This window comes from Callithrix jacchus, chromosome 5, assembly GCF_049354715.1.
Source record: "Callithrix jacchus isolate 240 chromosome 5, calJac240_pri, whole genome shotgun sequence".
Lineage (NCBI taxonomy): Eukaryota > Metazoa > Chordata > Mammalia > Primates > Cebidae > Callithrix > Callithrix jacchus.
The window spans coordinates 49,261,345-49,280,604 of record NC_133506.1 but is presented as its reverse complement, the minus strand read 5'-3'; the positions used below and the strand labels follow the sequence as shown (position 1 = coordinate 49,280,604).

At 43.2% G+C, this 19,260-nt stretch overlaps 1 long non-coding RNA gene across 1 annotated transcript in view; it reads right to left on the bottom strand.

Annotated features, from left to right (window-relative positions):
* The window catches only part of LOC128932061 (uncharacterized), a 25,758-nt gene extending 6,498 nt beyond the window's left edge, over positions 1-19,260 (bottom strand). The window contains exons 1-2 of the long non-coding RNA XR_008481380.2: positions 19,179-19,260; positions 122-214 (exon numbers count right to left, since the gene is read on the bottom strand). This is a non-coding gene — a long non-coding RNA (uncharacterized LOC128932061). The remainder of the gene's footprint in view (positions 1-121; positions 215-19,178) is intronic.

The window sequence follows — 19,260 nt, the reverse complement described above, 5'->3', positions numbered from 1 at the left end:
TTTACAACACGTGACCAGTAATAAGTTGTGAAGCCAAAAGAAACTTTTCAAAACTGACAATAATAATTTAAAAGAAAAAAAATTTTTTTTGATCAATCATGCCAGGCACAGTGGCTCACACCTGCAATTCCGACAGTTTGGGAGGCTGAGGCAGGAGGATCACTTGAGGCCAGGAGTTTAGGACCAGCATGGGAAATACAGCAAGACCTCGTCTCTACAAAAAGAAAAAAAAAAATTAATTGGTCAGGTGTAGTGGCTGATACTGGTGGTCCCAGCTACTCTAGACGCTGGGGCAGGAAGGTCACCTGAGCCCAGGAATTTAACAATGCAGTTAGCACATGATCGCTCCATGGTCTTCCAGCCTGGGCAAAAGAGTGAGACCCTGTCTCTAGAGTTAAATTAAATTATATTAAGTTTAAAATTCTGATTGCTCATGATGGAGGAAAGACTAAATCCTCTTTTTCATAGTCTCTCTCTATAAAATAATAATTCAGTATTGTTAAAAGGCAATTAAAGAATATGTAGCTAAGACATATGGGACAAAAGTATCATAACGAGTGCTGGTAATCCCAGCTACTCAGGAGGCTGAGGCAGGAGAATGGCTTGAACCCAGGAAGCAGAGGTTACAGTCAGCCGAGATTGCACCACTGCACTCCAGCCTGGGTGACAGAGCAGTTAGTTAATTTTTTTTTTTTTGAGACGGAGTTTCACTCTTGTTACCCAGACTGGAGTACAATGGCGCAATCTTGGCTCACTGCAACCTCCACCTCCTGGGTTCAGGCAATTCTCCTGCCTCAGCCTCCCGAGTAGCTAGGATTACAGGTGTGCACCACCATGCCCAGCTAATTTTTTGTATTTTTAGTAGAGACTGGGTTTCACCTTGTTGACCAGGATGGTCTCAATCTCTTGACCTCGTGATCCACCCGCCTCGGCCTCCCAAAGTGCTGGGATTACAGGTGTGAGCCACCGCGCCCAGCCCTAATATTCGTTAATTTTTAAAAGATGCTATTTTGGGGGATTTTATGATATTATGATATTTTTTCAGCTTTAAAATTTTTACAATTTCTTGTACTATCTTCTTTTATTCTAAATAAACATTAATTTTTCCTAAGTAATTTTGTGTTCTTTTTCTTTCAGGAAGCCCCCAGTTGTAGAAGGTTCAAGACCTATAAACAGGAACTACTTCTGTTAAAGCACCTACTATATGAGCCAAGCATATTTAGATGCTAGAAATCATTGCACAAAACAGATGGAGATGGTTTTAAAATATGTCTACAAATTCTCTGGCACTCCCGACTCCAAAAGGCAGAAGTTATCTCCCTTCCCCTGGAGTGTAGGCTTGATCAGGGACTTCTTTCTAAGGAATAGAAGATTGTGTGGGCAGCACTGGATGATTTCCAAGACTAATCATAAAAGGCACTGGAGTTTGTTCCTTGCTGTTCTTCTCAGGAAGCCAGCTGCTGTGTCATGAGAACTCAAGCCACCCTATAGAAAGGTCTGCATGGTGAGGAACCGAGGCCTCCAACCAACAGCCACGTGAGTGAGCCCGCTCAGAAGCATGTTGTCCAACTGCAGGCAAGCCTTTAGGTGCCTCTAGCTTAGACTAACATCTTGACTGCATCTTAACTATTCACGAGAGGCCCTGAGCCAGAACCATCCATCTAAACTGCTGTAGGATTGCTGACCTCAGAAACAGTGAGATAAGAAATGTTCATTATTTTTCTAGCTGGTCCTGGAGACAATCTTTCATTTTAATAAAGAGAAAAAAAGGAGTTTTAAAAAGTTAATATTTTAAGCAGGTAAATTTAGGGATAATTTGTTACATAGCAACAGATAATTAATATACTGACAAAAGTTCCAGCTCTATGACTCTTATATTCTGAAGTTTATTAAATAGACAATCAATTGTTCGCTTTTAAGAATGGCAAACAATAAAATCTTTAAGAAATGCACCAAACTTGATCCAGCAATCCCACTACTGGGTATCTACCCTGAGGAAAACAAGTCATTATACTAAAAAGATACTTGCACACGCGTGTTTATAGCCACACAATTAGCAATTGCAAAAATGTGGAACTAACCCACTCATTAATTAATGAGTGGATAAAGAAACTGTGGTGTGTGTGTGTGTGTGTGTGTGTATATACACACACACACATATAGTGGAATACTATTCAGTCGTAAAAGGAAATGAAGTAATGGCATTTGCAGCAACCTGGATGGAATTGGAGACTATTATTCTAAGTGAAGTAACTCAGGAATGAAAAACCAAACATTGTATGTTCTCACTCATAAGTGGGAGCTAAGCTATGAGGATGCAAAGGCATAAGAATGACATAATGGATTTTGGACACTCAAGGGGAAAGGGGTGAGGGTTAAAAGACTACAAATTGGGTTCAGTGTATACTGCTCGGGTGACGAGTGCACCAAATCTCACAAACCACCACTAAAGAACTTACTCATGTAACCAAACACCACCTGTTACCCAAAAAAAACCTATGGAAATAAAAAAAAATTTAATGAAATTATCAAATTTTCATTACGTATGAATTCATTTATCAAATATTTATTGAGCAGCACCTTATGTTTATCTACTTTTAGGCACTAAGCTGGGCTAATCGACAAGAAAGACATAAACCTCCCCTCATGGAGCATCCAGTTTGGCAGAAATTCAGGTTTCTGCCCTGCACCTAACACTCATTCCCTGTAAAACACTGGAATCGGAGCTCAGTTCCCCTGTTCCAGTTCCAACATCCCCTGATTATGAAAATGCCAATCATTGTGAGTATGAATGAAGTGCCTGTTACAGTCCGGCACAGTGCCAAGCCCTTTATATGCGTTATCTCCGTTCATCCTCGCGGCAGTTCCCCATTCCTCAGCCACTTCCACTCTGGAGCCTTTCCCAGGCCCCCTTGCGACTTGGCCTTATGGCACAGTTCAGGCCAGGGAAGCCGGAACAGAAGATTGCTGGAAAGTTTCTGAGCAGGTTTGTTTTCTTGCAAATAATAAGATGTCCATGGTTCCACTCGTTTGTCTTTTCCCTGCCATAAAAGTGAACTGGATTAGGCATCCTGCGACCTTAAGAAAAAGCTCAGGGAACCACAAAGCATGGACAATTCTGGAGCTACTGAAGCACAGTAACTGCTACCTCTGCACCCTTTTAAGTGAGGAAAAATTGTAACCTCTTTGTTTCTGTCTCTGCTGGCTTTTTGCTTTGGTGGTTACTCCTTACAGCTGAAGTATTCCCAACTTATCTAATGAAATTGAGGCCGAGAACTATTAGATAATCAATATCACAAAGTCAGTGAATTGAGTGATCAGAAATTAAAACCTGGTCTTACTGACCGCCAAATCTACACTCTCAGTCATGGTATAATATTGTCATTACGGTTTCCACAAGTAAGCAGAAAACACACACACACACCCCAAAAAAAAACTACAGCAAACATATTTATCTAGTTTCCTTGATATAATCCAAATATAGTAACAAGGCTTTTTGATGTTATCTCAAACTATAGGATATTAAATTTTCATTCCAATTTTAACAAGTACTTAATTGGACAGTTCTGGGAAGTCCTGGGAAGCAAGGAAACCCATCAATATTGATGATGTTTTTGGAAACATGGTGACTATGGCTATGTCTTTTAGAAGAGCTCATTAAATAGACATAAATTCTACTCCTTGAGTGTCCTTCCAACAAAGTATTTATGGGGAATCTACAGTGTTCCTGGTTATTTATTTCTCTCATATTACTTAGTCTCTCTATTAGCCAGCAAATTGAGCCCATGCGCCCCATTTGAGAGATGGGAAAACTGCAGCTCAGAGAGGTTAAGTAGCTTTCCCAGGATGGTCCAGCTTATGGTGGAATCAGAATTGAACTCAGTTCACTGCAGTAGTTCAGAGCCTGGACTACTGCGTGTTATAGGGAGAGAGTTGTAAAATATTCCCATATATGATACAAATATGTGACAGTAGAATAAGTGATATTAGATATGACAACAGCTATGACAGTTTACACATGAGTGAATAAAGTTTGGGTAATGCTCTGGTGACAGTTATTGGAGTAAAACAAATACGAATCAGTTCCTGCTCCAGCACTGCCTAGCTGTGACCTCACTTAGGCAAGTTTCATAATCACCCTGAGCCTCAATTTCTTCTTCTGTAAAATGGGGACAATACTAATATCAATCTCACAGGGTTATTCCGAGCATTCAATGGGACAAGGCTGTCCAACCCTTTGAAAATATTAATGGTTATCCATTTAATATTTTCCCACACTTCAAAACCACCTTTGCAAACTATCTCAGTGAAAGAGATCTGACCTACCTGACTCCATCTTGCTTCTAACCTCCAAGCTGTCCTTGGCGTAGGCCAAACTAACTTTGGGAGGAACTTAGTCAATAGTTTAACTTTGAAAGAAACACTGTAACAGCCCTTTCCTAATACAAACCCTCTTCCTAACTGGGGACTACACAGCCTTTGCAGGGCTAAGAAATTAGCCACAAAATTAGAAATTATGGTTTAGAAGTCATGCAGCTGGAGGGTGCAAGATTCTGAACCTCCCCAGATTGCTCCTAGGGATAACATTGCTATTGTAAAAACCAAAGATCGGTGCTTGAGATATTTTGCAGACCCTGTACTCATTGAATGAGTTAGCACCACCCAGATTGATGAACTGGCTCATCTGGTCTTATGGCTCCTACTCAGAAACTGACTCACCACAAAAGAACCGCTTCGACTCCCTATGATTTCATCTCCAGCCTGACCAATCAGCACTCTTGACTCAGTTACCCGCTACCCACCAAATTATCCTTAAAAAACCCAATCCCAGGCTGTAATCCCAGCACTTTGGGAGGCCGAGGCAGGCAGATCACAAGGCCAAGAGATTGAGACCATCCTGGCCAACATGGTGAAAACCCATCTCTACTAAAAATACAAAAAATTAGTTAGGCATTGAGGCACACACCTATAGTCCCAGTTACTTGGGAGGCTGAGGCAGGAGAATTGCTTGAACCAGGGAGGCGGAAGTTGCTGTGAGCCAAGATCGCGCCACTGCATTCCAGCCTGGCGACAGAGCTAGACTTCATCTCACACACACACACACAAAATCCCCTATCACTGAGTTTTTGGGGCGACTGATTTGAGTTACAACAAAACTCCAGTCTCCTGTACAGCCAACTCTAAGCAAATTAAACTATTTCTGTATTTCGAGTCCCTTGTTTTGATAAATCAGCTCTGCCTAGACAACGGGCAAGGAGAACCCACTGGGCAGTTACAACTTCCTATGAGCAAAGGAATCAGTGTTCTTTGTTTTGATCTGGGTATTCTCCCTGGACAACTACATACACTTTCAGTAGCAGAAGAAGAAATACATTCTAATCAAAGAGCAAATAATCTCTGCAAAAGCCATGTTCTGAACTTTGCTAAGGAACAATCTGTCGGTTTTTCACACCTGTGGCAAGGACAAAATGTAAGAGAACACAGGCCAAGTGCAATGGCTCATGCCTGTAATCCCAGGACTTTGGAAGGCCATGGCAGGTAGATCAGTCGAGGTCAGGAGTTTGAGAGAAGGCTGGTCAACATGGCGAAACTCTGTCTCTACTAAAAATACAAAAATTAGCTGGGCGTGGTAGCGTGCGCCTGTAATCCCAGATACTCGGAAGGCTGAGACATGAGAATCGCTTGAACCTGGGAGGCAGAGGTTGCAGTGAGCTGAGATCAGGCCACTGCACTCCCCAGCCTAGGTGGCAGAGTAAGACTCCATCTCCAAAAAATAAAAAGAAAAGACAGTAAGGTCACCTGAAAAGGAGAACAGAGGGTTTCTCTGTCCTGGCTTGGAGCTTCCTTCTGCTCCCCTCATACGATCCCCTGCTATTTTTTTTTCCTTCTTGCTTTCACTGATCTCCCTTTCCCATCTCTCTCTACAGTTATACCAGCACTTGTTTCTGTCTTAATAGACCCCTGACCTCTACCCTAAAAAGTAGTTTCCTGGTTTAGAAGAGAAGGATCAAGCACAATTAAAGATTTTCCGTTTTAAAAAAAAAAAGAAAGAAAAAGTCCTTGTGGTAGGCAGAATTCTAGCCCGGCTCCCGTGGTCCCTACCCTGGACCCCATGTCCCTATAGTGCTGGCCCTTGAGTGTGGGCTGGACCTAGTGCCTTCCTAACAAATAGAATAGGATACAGCAAAGGGAATGCGATGTCATTTCCAGGATTGGGTTGCAAAAGATTGTGACTTTCATCTTGCTAGCAGACTCTCTCTATGGCCTTCTCAGCTTGCACACTTTGATGAAGCAGGTTGCCATGCTGGAATGCCCCATGTGACAAGGAATGGAGAGCGGCCTCTGACCAATAGTGAGCAAAGATCTGAGGTCCTCAATCTAATGGCCCTCAGGGAGCTGAATCCTACCAATAACCACATGAGCCTGGACACAGCTTCTTCCCATGTAGAGTCTTTAGATGAAATCCCAGCCTAGGCTGACATCTCGAACGTCACTTCATATGAGGCCCTGAACCATGGGCTCAACCAAGCAGGGCTCAGATCCTGACCCACAGAAACTATGAGACAATAAATACGTCTTGTTATAAGATGCTAAATATTTCAAAAACCTGTGACACAGCAAATACAAACCCAGACAGTCAATCAATCATGAATAGAGAGGAAGAAAGGAAAGAGGCGGATCCGGAGGTGGAAACTTTGGATTCCAGGCACACTTTGAGCCTTCTCTTCAGATGATCTTAGAAAAGCACTTCCTTTCCCTGCCTCGATATCTTCTTCTGACAAATAACAGAGTTGAACTAAAAAGTGTAAAATTTTTGTAGTCTTTCTCTTTAAAAATCTAGTGACATTCAACCGTGGGCTCACATTTCATCTGATAACAGTCTGTTAGAACTAGGTAGAAGCTGTCTTCATAAAATAGGGCATGGAATTTTCATTTCACCTGGGTCCTCACCTGACCCTGTTTGCTCATGTTCCTTACTTGCCAGGCACGGCATTTGAGACGGTGACTCCTATGGCAGGGGATCTTCTGAATTTTTTTGGTTCCTTTGAGGTGCAGACTATCAGACTGCAAAGCAGGTTTGCGGGGAAGAAAGCATGCATGACATTTCCTGGGAGAAACAAGTGGAGGGAGAAGGGGAAGCAGTTTCACCACCATGCTGGCCTAACCCCTGCTGAGGAAGAAGGGAAGAAAGGATGGGTTGGTAGGGAAAGTCTGAGAGGGTGGTGCAGTTCTGAGAAAGTTCTGACAAAGCCAAAGTCATGCATCAGAGGAGTCTCATGTCCCCCAGGAAAAAGGCCTGTCTTTTTTTTTTTTTTTTTTTGAGGCGGAGTTTCACTCTTGTTGCCCAGGCTGGAGTGCAATGGCGCAATCTCAGCTCAACACAACCTCTGCCTCCTGAGTTCAAATGATTCTCAGCATCCCGAGTAGGTGGGATTAGAGGCATGGGCCACCACGTCTGGCTAATTTTGTATTTTTAGTAGAGACAAGGTTTCTCCATGTTGGTCGGGCTGGTCTCGAACTCCTGACAGTGATCCGCCCGCCTCAGCCTCCCAAAGTGCTGCGCCATACTTCATTTTTGCAGCAGCTGCTATTTTGCACAGGAGAAAATGGAGGTTCAGAGATCCATTAATTCACCCAAAGTCACAAGAGGATGAGCACTGGTCAGCTCAGGCTGCAAATTCAAGACAGACTGGCTAACCATGGCAATAAGCCATCACTGAACGTCAGTGTATCACTTCCCTCAAAGTGGGGAGGAGCACAGAAAACAGAGATTTTAAAAGAGGAAGGAAGAATCTTTGTGCTTGAAATAAGTTTATTCTCCCAAACACAATAGAATGGCCCTGTTGCTGAGTATTATATAGGCCTTTTTCTTTTTCTTTTCTTTTTTTTTTGAGACGCAGTTTTGTTCTTGTTGCCCAGGCTGGAGTGCAATGGCAGGATCTCGGCTCCCTGCAACCTCCACCTCCCGGGTTCAAGTGATTCCCCTGCCTCAGCCCCCTGAGTAGCTGGAATTACAGGCGCCTACCACCACACCCTGCTAATTTTTGTATTTTAGTAGAGACGGGGTTTCCCCTTGTTGGTCAGGCTAGTCCCGAACTCCTGATCTCAGGTGATTCCCCCCGCCTCAGCCTCCCAAAGTGCTGGGATTACAGGCATGAGCCACTATGCCTGGCAAATAGTTTCTTTTATCCTTGTAGAATTAAGTAAATACTCCATCAGTTTCTTTCCATACTTAAGGAAAGAAAATGTTGTACTTCTGTAATGTCCTGTGATGTTTCTTTATCACATGTGCAGTAACTGGGAATATGCCTTCTGTAATGCTCTATATACAAATTTCCTCTAATCCTCACCGCAACTTCCGGTTACTGGCTCAATATCTAGTTCCAAGATTTAAAAAGGGAAGCTCAGAGTAGTGAAGTGACTTGCCTGGGGGCCCAAAGCTGGGTATTGACAGAAGAACAATTCATACCCACTTTCTGCTGGCACCAGGATTCACATGCTTTTCAATAACACCATTTTCCCATGCGTGGCCAACAAGCATATCGGTCAAAACTATCCTCTTTCAGGCATCTTTAAAACTTCTACCAAAAGCCCAGATTTTACATTTAGAATCCAACCAAATGACCAAATGCCAAAAAAAAAAAAAAAAAGAAAGAAAGAAAGAAAAAGAGAAGAAAAGAAGTCCCTTTACCTGATATTTTCAGTTCATCACTTTTTCAGTTCTTAAAACTGGCAGGTGGACTTCCAATTTCCAGTCCAGCAAACAGGAGGCTTGGAAGTTACCACTTCATCCTAACAAGGAGAAGGCTAAACAAACTAAATAACAAACAGTTCTTTTAGATTCCTATGAGTAGGGAGATCATGAGGCAAACCATTACTCTGCAAATTGGAGAGACCAACAGACAAATATCCAGAATCACAACTTACCAGCAGAAAGCTCCATGGGCACCAGTATCTGGGTGGGCACACCTGAAGTGTAATGGATTCACGGCTGGAAGCTCAGCATGGACAAGTCAGAGAGTTAAAAACTCCATGGGCTCCATCAAAGACAACAAAACAATGAGAAGATAAGCCACAGACTGACAGAAAATATTTACAAAAGACACAACTGACAAAGAACTATTATCTAAAATATACAAAGAACTCCTAAAACTCAACAAGAAGACAACCAATGAAGTTTTTAAAAGGGCCAAAGAACTTAACAGGCCTTCACTAAAGCAGACATACAGATCATAGACAAACCGTGAAAAGATGCTCCACATCTTATGTCATCTGGGCAATGCCAAGTATACAACAAGGAAATACCATGACACGCTTATCAGAATGGCCAAGATTCAGAACAACAACACTACCAAATGCCAGTGAGGATGTACAGCAGGAAGAACTCCCATTCACTGTTGGTGAAAACGCAAAATGGTCCAGGCACTTTGGAAGACAGTTTGGCAGCTTCTTACAAAGCTAAACATAATTTAACCATATGATCCAGCAATTGTACTCCTTGGTATTTACCCAAAGAGTTGAAAACTTATGTCTCTACAAAAATCTGCACATGAATGTTTATAGCAGCTTTATTTATAATTGCCAAAACATGGAAGTAATCAAGATGTCCTTTGGGAGGTGAATGGATAAACAAGCTGTAGTATATCCAGACAATAGAATATTATTCAGGATTTTTTTTTTGAGACAGAGTCTCACTTTGTCACCAGGCGCCAGGCTACAGTGCAGTCGCACAATCTCGGCTCACTGCAACCTCCGCCTCCCGGGTTCAAGCAATTCTCCTGCCTCAGCCTCCAGTGTAGCTGGGACTATAGGCATGTGCCACCACGCCCAGCTAATTTTTGTATTTTTAGTAGAGATGGGGTTTCACCATGTTAGCCAGGATGGTCTCGATCTCTTGACCTCGTGATCCACCCGCCTCGGCCTCCCAAAGTGCTGGGATTACAGGCTTGAGCCACCGCGCCCGGCTATTATTCAGGATTTTTAAAAATGTCTATCAAACCATGAAAAGACCTGGAGGAAATGTAAGTGCACATCACTGAGTGAACGTAGCCAATCTGAAAAGGCTACATTCTGCCTGTAATCCCAGCACTTTGGGAGACTGAGGCGGGTGGATCACGAGGTCAAGAGATCGAGACCATCGTGGTCAACATGGTGAAACCCCGTCTCTTCTAAAAATACAAAAAAATTAGCTGGGCATGGTGACGCGTGCCTGTAATCCTAGCTACTCAGGAGGCTGAGGCAGGAGATTTGCCTGAACCCAGGAGGCGGAGGTTGTGGTGAGCCGAGATTGCGTCATTGCACTCCAGCCTGGGTAACAAAAAGCGAAACTCCATCTCAAAAATAAATAAATAAATATAAATATAAATATAAAAATTAGCTGGGCATGGCAGCATGCACCTGTATTCCCAGCTACTTGGGAGGCTGAGGCAGAAGAATCACTTGAACCCTGGAGGCCGAGGTTGCAGTGAGCTGAGATCCCACCACTGCACTCCTGAGTGATAGAGGGAGACTCTGTTTCAAAAACAAACAAAACAAAACAAACAAACACAACCCCACAAATGTATGCCATTCTGGAAAAACTATGGAGACAATAGCAAGTGGCTTCCAGAGGTTAGGGAGAGGAGGAAGGAATGAATAGGAAGGAATGAGGATTTTTAGAACAGTGAAACTATTCTATATAATACTGTAATGGATACATGTGTCCAGTGGTGGATACATTTGTCCAAACCCATAGAATATACAACATCAAGAGTGAATTCATAGAAACTTTGGGTGATAATGAAGTGTCATTGTGGGTTCACTCATTGTAACAAATGTACCGCTGGTGTCAGATGTTGAGAGTGAGGCTGTGTGTGTGTGGGTGGAGGAGTTATGTGAGAACTCTGTGTACTTCTGCTCAATTTTGCTATGAACCTAAAACTGCTCTAAAAAATAAAGTCTTTTTTAAAAACCCTAACAGGCACACAAATATTTGGACACTTCATACACACATACTCATGCACACACAAATAGGACACAGCCATGTCAGCCAGGTGCGGTAGCTAATGCCTATAATCCCAGCATTTTGGGAGGCCAAGGCAGGCGGATCACCTGAGGTCAGGAGTTCGAGACCAGCCTGGCCTACCGCCCCAGCCATGGCTAAATAATTTGACCCTGTGAGGTGCAGTAAGAATCTACGCAGAAGGCTAAGAAAATATATCCACACATAAATGATTTTTCCCTAGACATATTTTCAAGGCTATCATCTTTCAAAAATAAATAATGAGCATGGCTCACACCTGTAATCCCAGCACTTAAGGAGGCCAAGCCGGGAGGATCATGAAGTCAGGAGTTCGAGATCAGCCTGGCCAATATGGTGATCTCTACTAAAAACACAAAAAGTAGTCTGACATGGAGGCGGGCATGTATATTCCCAGCTACTCGGGAGGCTTAGGGAGAAGAATCGCTTGAACCCGGGAGACAGAGGTTGCAGTCAGCTGAGACTGCGCCACTGTATTCCAACCTGGGTGACAAAGTGAGACTCCATCTCAAAAGAAAAGAAGAGAAAAGAGGAGAGAGGGAGAGGAGAGGATAGGGAAGGGGAGGGGAGAGGAGAGGAGAGGAGGAGAGATAATGAGTAAGTTAACTCAGGGCACAATAATTAACAAAGGTTTTGAGCTGATCAGTTATGAACAGAGAACATAGATGTCTACTTCAATGCAGTAAATATCACCAAAGAACCCAGAGAGATATGTGACTTTTTAATTGATGGTGCTTAATTATTCCAAAATGTTATAGAAAAAATATGCATGTGGCCCGCATGAAATCTGTTTCCTTTGTGATGGGTTCTATACACAGCTGAAGGAAAATGAAAGTTGATAAATGCACATATATACTTAAAGTCTGATCTGCCAGGCTTCACCATTTTCTTGCTGTTTAACCATTAATGCTAGACAGATGGCAGTCCTCCCTCCAAGCCGCAGCTTCTCATCAGTAATTAGAGATAATCACAGTCCCCACATTGCATAACTATCAGAAGGATTGTGTGAGCTAATGCAGGCTGACACGAAGTCTTTGGTTAAAGTTAGCTGTTACTAGTAGTAGTAGTATTTTTAGGTGGAGTCTCATTCTGTCACCCAGGCTAGAGTACAATGGCACCATCTTGGCTCACGGCAGCCTCCACCTCCCAGGTTCAAGGGATTCTCTCGCCTCAGCCTCCCAAGTAGCTGGGATTACAGGCAAGCACCACCATGCCTGGTTAATTTTTGGTATTTCAGTAAAGACGGGGTTTGACTATTTGGCCAGGATGGTCTCGAACTTCTGACTTCAGTTGATCCACCCACCTTGGCCTCACAAATTTTTGAAATTACAGGCATGAGCCACCACACCAGGCCTAAAATTAGCTATTATCAATGGGAATTGAAGGCAGTTTCATTAATGGAACCATGGATAGAGTTAATAAGGACTATGAAAACCTAAACATTTCGCGCAAGGGGAGAGTTTGACAGTCCTTCAATCCCCCTCTCTCTAGTTTTCTCTTTTGTTTTCCAGAGGCTGCCCCTTTTGAGAAGAGGTAGCAAGGAAGAAGTGGGAGATAAAAAGAAAATGTTTGTGAAGGAGCCTCCAAAAGTTAAAAAATATATATTTATGTCTAAAGGTCAAGTAGTTGGTGGCCACACCTGGGTGAAAAGCAGAGCCAATTCTAGCCCTGAGGTTTCTGGGAGGTGGGTGTGGGGACATCGGCTCCCACCCAGCCCACTGGCTGCACCGCCGGGGATGCACCATCCTGGCCAGGGTGAGGAGGAGCAGGACGCAGGCTGGACATACTGAGCTGCAGCAGGTGCGCCCTCTTGGGCCTCCTGACAGGAAGGAGACGATATTTTTGCTTCCTCCTGTGGCCGCACCTAGCAGCTGTGGCCTCACATTTTGGTCGCGCTGTGGGGATGCCCCACAGTCACAACCTCAGTGACTGCCTCACTTTCTGGGACCTTTTGCAAAATTCTTGTGGCTTGCCATTTACAAACCTGTTGGCTTCGATGCGTGTAGCCTCTTAAAGCCATATTGCAAACAGGAAAACTACAGGTGAACCACACCTGTCTTCCCAGTGACTAGTACAGTGCCTGGCTACGTTTCATGAAGGAAAAGGAAGTTTCCTTTTATTATTATTTTTAAGATGGAGTCTCCCTCTGTTGCCCAGGCTGGAGTGCAGTGGTGTGACCTCAGCTCACTGCAACCTTTGCCTCCCGGGTTCAAATGATACTCCTGCCTTGGCCTCCTGAGTAGCTGGGATTACAGGTGCCCGCCACCACACCTGGCTAATTTGTGTATGTGTGTGTGTGTGTGTGTTTCTAGTAGAGATGGGATTTCGCCATGCTGATGAGGTTGGTCTCAAACTCCTGACTTCAGGTGATCCACCTGCCTCAGCCTCCTAAAGTGCTGGGATTACAGGCATGAGCCACCATGCCCAGCAATTTCTTTTTTTCTTTTTTCTTTTTTAGTATTTTTAGTAGAGATCAGTTTCACCATGTTGGCCAGGCTGCTCTCAAACTTCTGTCCTCAGGTCATCTGCTCACCTCAGCTTCCCAAAGTGCTGGGAAAAGAGTTTCTTGGAAGTTAAGATGAAACTCTCCGGAAAAGCTGGCCGTGAAGTGTAAGGTAGAGTAAGGATCAAAGGTCACTCTTTTACAGCTTCAGCGCTTATAAAATGTGTGTGTTCATGTGCGCATGTGTTGTGTAGGCAGCAGGTTAATTAGGTGGAGCCTCTTAAGCCAAACGGACTTCAAATCCCAGGTCTCCCACTTGCTGGCTTTATGTTCTAAGCCAAAGCAAATGCCTTCAGGAAGCCTGATTCCTCATCCATAAAATGTGAATAACAGCTTGAACCTGGGAGGAGGCTGCAGAGAGCCAAGATCACACCATGCACTCCAGCATAGGTGACAGAGAGAGACTCTGGCTCAAAAATAAATAAATAAATAAATAAATTTTAAATTTTAAATAAAATTAAATTTTAAAAGAAACAAACTGGGCTGGGCACTCTGGCTCACACCTGTAATCCCAACACTTCGAAAGGTTGAGGCTAGTGGATCACTTGAGGCCAGGAGACAGAAACCATCCTGGCCGACATGGTGAAACCCCATCTCTACTAAAAATAGAAAAATTAGCTGGGTATGGTGGCATATGCCTGTAATCCCAGCTACTGGGGAGGCTGAGTCAGGAGAATCACTTGAACCAGGAAGTAAAAGGTTGCAGTGAGCTGAGATGGCACCACTGCACTCCAGCCTGGAGACAGAGCAAGACTCCATCTCAAAAACAAACCAACAAACAAACTGAAAACACTTCAGTCTGGAAAGATGAAGTCTGTGGGTGCAACATACACTATTTGCATGATGGCTGCACTGAAAGCCCAGACTCAACCATGAACAACATGACTATGTAACAAAACTGCACTTGTCCTGCCTGCATGTATAAAAATTAAAAATCCATGGGGATTATGGGAGCTACAATTCAAGGTGAGATTTGGGTGAGGACACAGCCAAACCGTATCAGTACCTCGCGGTGTTGGAGGCACTGATTTATATTTTTGGAGGCCAAAGCAGCCCTGTCTTGGAAGCTAATCTGCCATGTTGGCTTCTGATTAACCCTAGTTCCCCAGAAGACCTCTAAGATTGCCAGTTTATTTACTGTTCCCGTGTAAGAGCAGGTAGTTACTGTCAATTCTGCTCTCAGGTCAAACAATCTAGATGTTACTGCACCTCAATTGTCCTAAACAACCCTCTGGAGTCATCTTTCCCTGTGGCATAGAAGTTCTGGGTCTGGGAGATAACGATACAAGGATCCACCATCTTGTCTCGCCACCTCCTAAGACACAAACATGTTTTCCATTTGTAAGTCCCTAAATGTTTCTTTCTAGGAAAATCAATGTGTCGGCTACTTTCTTTGGCCTTTCAACTTCTTAGGACTTTTGCGGTAGGTTTGTGTAGATCTGCTCACCACAGAACACAAATGTATAATTTATTCCTCACAACAACACTATGAGGTACTGATATGGTTTGGCTGTATCCCCACCCAAATCTTATCTTGAATTGTAGCTCCCATAATCCCCATGTGTCATGGGAGGGACTTGGTGGGAGGTAATTAAATCGGGGAGTGGGTTTTTCCCATGCTGTTCTCGTGATAGTAAGTCTCACAAGATCTGATGGTTTTATAAAGGGCAGTTCCCATGCACAGGTCTCTTGTCTGTTGCCATGTAAAATGTGCCTTTGCCTTCCTTTGCCCTCCACCATGATTGTGAGGCCTCCCCAGCCACATGAAGGTTGTGAGTCCATTAAAGCTCTTTTTCTTTTTCTTTTTGGAGACAGAGTTTTTGTTATTGTTGCCCAGGCTAGAGTGCAATGGCACGATCTCAGCTCACTGCAACCTCCACTTCCCTGGTTCAAGTGATTCTTCCACCTCAGCCTCCTGAGGAGCTGGGATTACAAGCGCCTTTCACCATGCCTGATCAATTTTTTGTATTTTCAGTACAGATTTTTAGTTGGGGTTTCACCATGTTGGCCAGGCTGGTCTCAATCTCCAGACCTCAGGTGATCCACCCACCTCCGCCTCCCAAAGTGCTGGCATTACAGGCGTGAGCCACAACACTCGGCCCTAAACCTCTTTTTCTTTATAAATTACCCAGTCTCTGTTATTTCTTCATAGCAGTATAAAAATAAACTAATACATGTACATACTATTATTATCTCCATTTTACAGATGGAAAAACTAAGGCCTAGAGATATACTGTGACAGGCTCAAGCCCATATAGCTGTAAGTGGCAGCACCAGGATTTGAACCTCCATTGTCCACCACCAGAGCTCATGTCTATACCACCAGCCTCTCCTGATCCTCATCATAATGACTGACTTTCTCCCCACTGGACTGAGGGAGAGGGCTGGGGTCTAAGCTACCCTAAGGTATATCTGTAGTTCCTACTTCAATAGAATCTGGCACAAAGAAGGTGCCAAATGCATTTTTGTTTATTGGACTGATGAAAGGAAGGAGGAGCTGGCAAAATATCAAGGGATGCCTGATCTTTTAAAAAATGTTTTGAACCATTGCTAATTAAGCAGCTCAAGAATTGATTAAAGGGATGGAGCATAGAGCCAAGAGGAAAAAAAGATTCAAGAATGGAACTTTAATGAATCCATTCAGAGGAGTGTGTGGGCAGAGAGTCACCACAGGATATGGTATCTGGCTTTTCCCAAAAAAACTAGTTCAATGACAAAATAAATTATCATAGTGACATTCCATGCATTTTGATATTCTTAGAGCGGTGAGCAAGAGGGAAACATCAGGAAAAGGAGAAAACTAGAGTCATTGCCACATGCTGGAAGGCATCGAATACACAGACCTTTGGCTAAATAGTTGTGGTCTTTAGAATTTTAACATTCATTTGCTACTTTGCTGACTATTTGCTGTGTCTTTAGTGCGTGTGCGTCAGTGCTCTAGTGAACAAAACAAAGTAGCTGACGACCTGGAGCTTGCAGATGAGAGCCACGCAGGCCAGCATGGGAGCCACAGGCCTCGAGGGGCCACTGGGCACCTGAAATGGGGCTGGTCGGGACTGAAATGTGCTGTAAAACACACACTGGATTTCAAAAACTTGGTGCGAAAAATGAATATAAATGAATGAAATAAATGGATAAAAATGAATATCTCATTAACAATTATTTTGCCAGGCGCGGTGGCTCACACGTGTAATCCCAGCACTTTGGAAGGCTGAGGCAGGTGGATCGTGAGATCAGGTATTCAAGCACAGTCTGACCAACATGGTGAAACCCCGTCTCTACTAAAAATACAAAAATTAGCTGGGCCTGGTGGCAAGTGCCTGTAATCCAGCTACTCAGGAGGCTGAGGCAGGAGAATCACTTGAACTTGGGAGGCAGAAGTTGCAGTAAGCCAAGATTGTGTCACTGCACTCCAGCCTGGGCAACAGAGCAAGACTCTGTCTCAAAAAATTAAAAAATTAATTATTTTATGTTGATTACATGTTAAAGGGATAATATTATGGACATACTACGTTTAATGAAATGAACTATTATACTGAATATAATAACATTCATTTTCTTTTTACCTTCTTTTTTTGAGACGAAGTCTCACTCTATCACCCAGGCTGGAGTGCAGTGGTATGATCACAGCTCATTGCAGCCTTGACCTCCCTGAGATCAAGCAATCCTCCCACCTTAGCCTCCTGAGTAGCTGGGACTACAAGTGTGTACCACCATGCCCAGCTGTTATCACTCTGGCATTTTTAGTAGAGATGGAGTTTCACCATGTTGCCCAGGCTGGTCTCGAACTCCTGAGCTCAAGCAATCTGCCTGCCTCGGCCTCCCAAAGTACTGGGATCACAGGCACGAGTCACCACACCCTGCCTCTTTTTACCTTCTTAATATGACTCCTAGAAAATGTTAAATTTCCTATGTGACTTGCATTATATTTCTATTGGGTAGCACTGTCCCAGAGGTATATAAGCTAGTAAATAGTACACATATTAATATAATACTTCATAGTGATTAATGCTTTGAAGAAAGTGAACAGGACAAGAAAATGGAGCTATATGGGAGGTGAGGGCTCTGGCAGTATTTCATAGGGGGTTTTTGTGGAAGTCATTTCTGAAGAGCTAGTATTTGATTATCCAAAGATGCAAGACTGGGTGCGAGGGCTCACGACTGTAATCCCAGCACTTTGGGAGGCCAAGACAAGCAGATCACCTGAGGTCAGGAGTTCAAGACCAGGCTGCCAAACATGGCAAAACCCTGTCTCTACTAAAATACAAAAACTAGCCGAGCATGGTGGCATGTGCCTGTAATCCCAGCTACTCGGGAGACTGAGGCAGGAGAATCGCTTGAACCTGTGAGGTGGAGGTTGCAGTGAGCCGAGATCACGCCACTACACTCCAGCCTGGGCGACAGAGTGAGACACTGCCTCAAAAAAATAAACAAATAAAAAATTTAAAAACGTAGATAAATTTTGATTCCTAGAAAAATACTTTAAACTCTGTTTCCGAATTGTATCATCAGTTAAAATAGTCAATGAATAATCATAGAGAAACTGATGGAATAAAAATATGTGGAAATAGTTTGTACCCTCTTCTGTGATGGCCTGCCAGACTTACAAGCCAGAAATAATTATTTTCTCTTGTAAACAGTCAGCAAATGTTCAGAGAACTATTTTATTTCGGCACAAGTAATAAAAATCTTGCAGATAGATTTTTCCTTCCCTATAGCTATTTGTAGCTACATTATCCACTTTTATTTAATTCTGATGACACAACACCCATATCTGATGACGGGGGCGGGGGTTGGGGAAACCATAAGCAGAACTCCATGTTCCTCAAGGGTCTAGCTTAATTCCAAACAATAATTGTGTTTCCTGTCTCAGCAGGATAAATGTACAACAGAGGAAATTCTGGATAGAGTGGGCAGAGGCACTTTTCAAATTTCCCATATGAAGAGGACGCTGTTATTGGAGTAGGTAATTTGAGCACCTCTCACAAGTACAGTATAAAAACTTAAGCCCAGATTAGAGAGTTCTGCCCAGGGGAAACGAAAGTAAACAAAAATCGAAGCAGTGAACTGTTGAAACTTTAAATGCCGTTGAACTTTGAGCTTGAAGAAGCCTTCCAAACATCAGGTGCACACAATCCGAGAGCTGTTGTTAACTCTGATTCTATCATATACAGGTGCCACATGTTCGTGACATGTTAATTACGCTTGGCAATCAACTCAGCATTTGTTTAATATTAGAACAATGAGATTTTATACATGACTCAAGGGCTATATTTAGTAAAGTCAAATGCAATAAAATAAATTATTTCAATGTTTCTACATTCACATTTAGGGAACCCTAAGTATATCACAGATCATATCATGCTGTTAACACCAAACCTCCCACACCAAAACCTTGAAATAGACCAGATAACCTAAACTGTGGGAATTAGGACTGTTCTTACCACTTAGGAAAGAGTTCTCCTGCGTTAGCTCTATTTCCAGAACTTGGCTTTACATGAATCAAACACATGTAATCTCTTCCCCCTTTCTACTCTCCCTCCCCAAATGAAAAGAAAATGAAAGAAAGGCCAAACAGTATTTTCTTTACTTTCTAAAATTATTTCCAATTTTTCCTAGTGACTCTTAAAAATAGAAATGTGGCCAGTGGCTTACGGGTCGGATCCTGAGCCGATGAGTCACAGCCGAGACATTATTTAGTGAGACATTCTCTCAGGGAATCCAGGGAAAGAATTCT